This window comes from Ursus maritimus, unplaced genomic scaffold (assembly GCF_017311325.1).
Source record: "Ursus maritimus isolate PB19 unplaced genomic scaffold, ASM1731132v1 scaffold_13, whole genome shotgun sequence".
In the NCBI taxonomy this organism is placed as follows: Eukaryota; Metazoa; Chordata; class Mammalia; order Carnivora; family Ursidae; genus Ursus; species Ursus maritimus.
The window spans coordinates 25,137,459-25,143,428 of NW_024423675.1; positions in this window are offsets into that span (position 1 = coordinate 25,137,459).

The following is a 5,970-nucleotide window of genomic DNA, read 5'->3' on the forward strand; positions in this document are numbered from 1 at the left end:
AGGCCAGATTTTCTGTCAAATTATTTAGGGGGGAAAAAAACAATATTTTTCACTTACTTTTTTTTTTTTTTTTTGGATTCAAAATCACAGATGAGGTTTGCAGTTCTATAAGCCAACATGATTAAACTATATTCCATACCACCTCATTTTAACTTATGACAAATGTAGATTTTTTTCATCAATTAGTGATTCTAGAATGTTTTAACTACTTTTATTGCTTTTAACTACTTTTATTTAGCTACTTTTATTTATGGACTTTGTTAGAACTGAAGAAGACGTCCTGATAATTTTCAGACAAAATGGGTCAAGAAATTCATTTAATTTGGCGTTACATAAATTAAGATTACTGTCTTATGTGGGCTTCTTATATTAACGTGCAGCTGGCAGGAATAGATGTCATATTCAAATTGTAGTTTGTCAATATTCAAATACATTGCCTCTTTTATATGGTTCTGAGGTAGTTTTTTAAAATTTCCTCTTAAAACTCTCTATCTTCTCTCCTCCTTGAATTAAAGTGCCCCCACCCTAAACCCTTTGGATTTGCTTTTGACCTTTTTTTTCCCCCCAATTCTCTACTACCCCCGTTCCATGTCCATTTGTCTCCAGTTAGCTGCCAAAATGCTTCTTCCAGACTCTTCTTAAGTCATCTCTTTAAACTCTCCAAACTGAGGAAGATTTCCTTTCTCATGCCTTTTTTTATTGAGCTTATCCAAGCTTCCTCACTGAGGAACTAAAATTTGTTTGGGCCTATGGAAGATTTTGAACAACATCTGAGGAGCTGAAGTAAGACCAAAAAACATTTCAAAAATGAGATTGGCACCACGTAGAAAGTCAAGGATTATTCAATTTACAGATGCTAGTCATGTGAATAAAGCTGTATGAACAAGGAACCTCAAATTCTTAGCCAAGATCCCCATGCTACTTGGCTGCTTTTTGCCTTTAGATTCCTGAACCATCTAGAAAGGAGACTTCCTAAAGTATCCTCCAAGGCAAAGCCACTCACCCGAGGATGTGAACTCTGACATGAAATGCTAACAAATTAGTATTAGTTTTCCCACGATTGTAAAACTTCAGTTACATTTGGAAAAAAGGAAACATTCTTTGTGAGTGGTGTTAGTCCCTGACTTTGTCCAGGAGTCTCTAGACTCCAGTGACTGGCTCTGTCCCAAATGTAGGAAAGAGATGCAATTGATCTGAATTCCCAAACATATTTGGAGATCCAAACAGAAAATGAAGCAATATCATAAGATTTCCTTTGTAATGTTCTATCTACAAAAAGGAGTATTTATTTATTTTTTTAAAAAAGGTCAATTTTGTGCACAGCAAAGCCTAAGGAACTCCAAGATTCTGAAAGAGGTGCTTCCCATTTTGTTCATGACATTGTGATTGAAGGAACAGGGGCTTAGAAGGGCTTTTCCTAGAGCCTGCTTATTTTCAGTCAAACTGTGGCTTGAATTAGCCTCCGTAGTTTCTTTGTGTTAAGAATACACAATTAATTAAAAGGTGCTCATTCGAGGAAACAGAGCATAAATGCCAGTGATTATGAGTTATAATATAGCAATCTCATCAGGTAATTAAATAGGATTAGTTGTTTTCCATGTCCCATAAACTGTTTGTCTCTTGTAATTTACCTTCTCCCTTTCAGAAAGTTTACTGTATTTTTTTATGCTTTCAATTTTTTCTTACTATCACCTATCTTCAGATTCTTTCCAAATTTTTAGAAGCTCTTACTAATTATATGTTAGAGAATCACTACTTAAATGCTGCTTTTCATAAATCTGAAATAAAAGATGACCCCTAGGAGTTGTTCTGCCAGGTATCATGACTTTAAGTAACTATGAAGTGTGCGATAGTCACAGGTATAGGAATAGACAAACTGACCAATAAAACAAGACAGAGCTCTTAGCAGATCCATATATATGCACGGACTTTTTAATAATTGATGTGGCATGGCAGAACTAGAACAGAGAGACTTTTTGGCTATTTATACTAAAAAAATAGCTTTGTTTCTTATGAGATACCATACACAATAAACAATGCAGATTGATAAAAGAAAAACATTTAAAAATTAGACTAAAATATAAAAATATATATTTAAAATGATTCATAAACAAATGTTTAAAGAAACCATTAAAAATCGTTATCATTAAATAACATTACAGATATACTTGTTTGCAGGAAAATTAAAAATCTTTATTAAAAAGAGAACCAAGAAATAAGTTACAGACTGGAAAAGTTATTAACAAAACATGTTACTGATAAAAAGTTAGTATCTCATATGAATAAATAATTTCTAAAAATCAGTAAGAAAAATACACACCAAAAAAATCAGGCAAAAATATGAGCAGATTTTTCTTAGAAAGAGAAATAAGAATGAGCAATACACATATGAACAGGCGCTCGACCTTATTGGTAATTAGGAAAATGCAACATAAGACCAAATGAGATACCATTTTATACCCATCAGATGCACAAATATTGTCAGGATAAATCAAGTTCCTTGAACAGTTCCTAGAACATAGTGAAATTCAATTAGTAATCATAGGGAGAATGAGTAAATAAGTAGAACTCATATAATTTCTGTGAGAGTAAAATAGCTATGACATTTAGGGAAACAATTTGGTATTATCTAGTAAAGTTGACTGTCATATGCCTATGACCGTAAGCCCTGGGAATTCCCTGTGTGTGTTTGTGGGACCCTGAATAAGTGCGTCAGATACCTGTGTAAAAATACTATTGACATTGTTCGTGATACCATTACAAATAAACAAACTGGACAAAATTCAAATGCTCATTAATAGGGCATTGTATAAATAATAATATGATTGTGAATTGATTAGAATATAATCACCACAATAAATGTTATGCAACAATCAAAATAAATGTACTGTAACTACACAAATATGAATGTATCTTTGGAAATAACACTGAATGAATAATGCAATTTGTGGAAGTCTACATATTGACTGATTTTATTATGATAAAACTCAAAATCATGCAAAACAGGCTAAGTGTCATATAGTATATTGTAGTAGTCTACAGTAATATAAACATACTTAGAAAGAAAACCTATTTGGGGAAGGCACCGAATGATAAACCAGAAGAAAATGCTGGTTTCTAGAGTAGGGAAGGGCTGTGACGAGATGCGAGGGAACATATAAATAGATAATTTCTCAGTAATAGGTAAGTTCTTAGGTTAGATATCCAAACATGGGTATTCACTATATCATTATGTCTCATAGTTGCATTTGATGCATATATTCTTTAATATGAATAACTTATAATGAAATTATTTAACACATGGAAAGCTTATAGAACCGATGTGTTATTCTCATATGCTAAAAGAATTTAATTACTTACATTTTGTCCACTTTTTTCCTAAAGTAATGAATCTACAATGAAAGTGTATTGGTATTTATATGTAATTATGTATGTATACACATTCAGAATGTATAAATATGTTTAATTTATACAATTTCATGTGTTTGGCTTTGTTTAATCACCAATGTTTATTGGCAATGATTAATATTCATATGATTGGAAAATGCTTCAGAATACATCTACATTGATCTGTGACAGCTGGACATAGGAAAATAAAATAGTAATTGACATTTTTAAAAATAAGTCCTAAGTTAATCAGCTTAAGTACTTTTTTAAGAAAGTAGAATCAAATGAGCTAAAAATTTTTATTGAAATTTTATAGTTTTGTTTATTTATTTATTTGGCAGAGGGAGAGATAGCACAAGTAGACATAGCGGCAGACAGAGGGGGAGGGAAAAGCAGGCTCCCAGTGAGCCCCAAGCGGGGCCCAGTCCCAGGACTTTGAGATCATGACCTGAGCTGAAGGCAGACACTTAGCCAACTGAGTCACCCAGGAACCCCAGAAATTTTATAGATTTTATAAAATACATTCCAATATCATTTATTTTTTCAACAAATGTGAAAAAACGGAAAGGGAAAAATGACACTAGAAAAACAGTGGTGTGCATAAAACATTGAATGTAGGTTCATTTCATATAACCAAACTTAGCCCACATGTGTAGTAATTTTATTTTGACATTTTGCCCAATTAACTTCAATAATATTTGAAGAAATACGGCTTCAAGAGATTTACAGATGTGATGCTTGGCAGTTAGTAAAGATTGTTAATCTTCAGATGAACACATTTTATGTTTCCTGAAGGACCCAAAATGTGTTCTTTCCATTTGAGCCATGAATACTTTTTAATTGCAGAAGACATACAAAATATAACCGAATGTCTCAGCACTTGCATCAGTAACATTTTCTTTTAATGCTGCATTTAGATATTGCTGTATCAGGAAATTTCTCTCTAATATTAATTCACAATAATATTAAATTATTATTTTCCGTGTTGTCACCTTGAGAAACTAAAACATGCAAAAAGCAGGATAACCCCTGATCATTTTTCATGTTGATGCTATTTCTTATTTTTAACAGTTTCCACAATTTCAACATTCATGATAATGAATGTTCTAGTAGGTAAACGTAGAAAAAATTAGATTGAATAACATGATTATAATAACTAGAACAATAAGTATAAATCATATCCACTTAGAACATTATTTTTTTAAAGGGATAATGATATTGCTTTGCTAGGGTGTTTTGGAAATTTATGAAGGAGAAAATTGGGAGAGGCTGTTTAGTGAGGTAGAGAGTCAAAAAACACCCCCCCAATGGAAGACCTTGACATATTGTTCCTTGTTCTGTATGACTTCTAAATGTGCCATTGGACAACTCTTGTATGCATAAAAACATGTTTGTAGAACTTTTAGTCACCAATTAAGCCTAGTTTGCCTATAAACAAAACATATTTAAAAACACATTTTAAAGGGAGAAGTACAACTACCATGCAAATCAAAGATTGTACTTGGTGTAACACAGCACATTATCAAGAATTCTCCACTTTTCATGCCCTAACAGCAATGCTGCTGATGGTATTTACACTACCAAAACAACTTGTACCGATATGCAATTGCAGTCATTGTATTCATACATATAAATGCAAACACCCAACTACTTAAATATATTTTCTACTGCAGTAAATACCTGAGCATTTACATATTGATATGTGTCTTCTTTATATCACAGTCAACATTACATTGATTATTGGGGGGAGACAATATTGATGTGGTTGGCTGTATTATCTACACATTTTGTTTCATGATGCAAAGGAGAACACTGGGAATAATAAGGTTGAGAACCATTGCCTTAAAGGCTATATTAGATGATGATGATCAATGGGAATATTACTTGATTTCTTCAATGCCTACTGTGTTCTAGTCTCCGAAGAGATTTTAGGAAACTGAAGAGCCTGTCTGAAGAGTCTGCAAACTTCTACAGACCCAATCCTATGTTGAGTCAATTTTATAAATTCAGTATCTTAAGAAACACTTGTAGAGTACAGTTTATATGACATTGCCGTTTTAAATCCATTCTATAGTTATATACTAAACAGAGATTACGAATAAAGAATACAATTGTATTCTTTAGAATATTGTTTTTAGAAATTTAGAATTTTTAGAATTTTCTAGAATTTAGAATTGTTTTTAGAAATTTAGAATCTTTAGAATATTCTAAAGAAAACAATTGTTGTATTCTTTATTCAGTCAAAAACTGGAGCCTAAGGCAGACTTGTTTGTTACTAAAAAGAAAATGTCAGATTCTGATGAAAGCTACCTACCTTGGCATGGATAAAGTGCTGAGGAGCACGGAGATGACTGCATTTAGTTTATAACAGAGGTGGCCCTAGTTCTGGCTCTTGCTGCATTAATAGAAACACAGAGAGTTGATATGGGGATGCACCATCAAGGTGGCAGGAATAATTGAGCCTCAATGAAAGTATGTTTATTAAAGTGCCAGCAGCCTGGGGGCCCCTGGGTGGCTCAGTCAGTTAAGCCTCTGACTCTTGTTTCAGCTCAGTTCATGATCACAGGTCTCCTGATCTTGGGT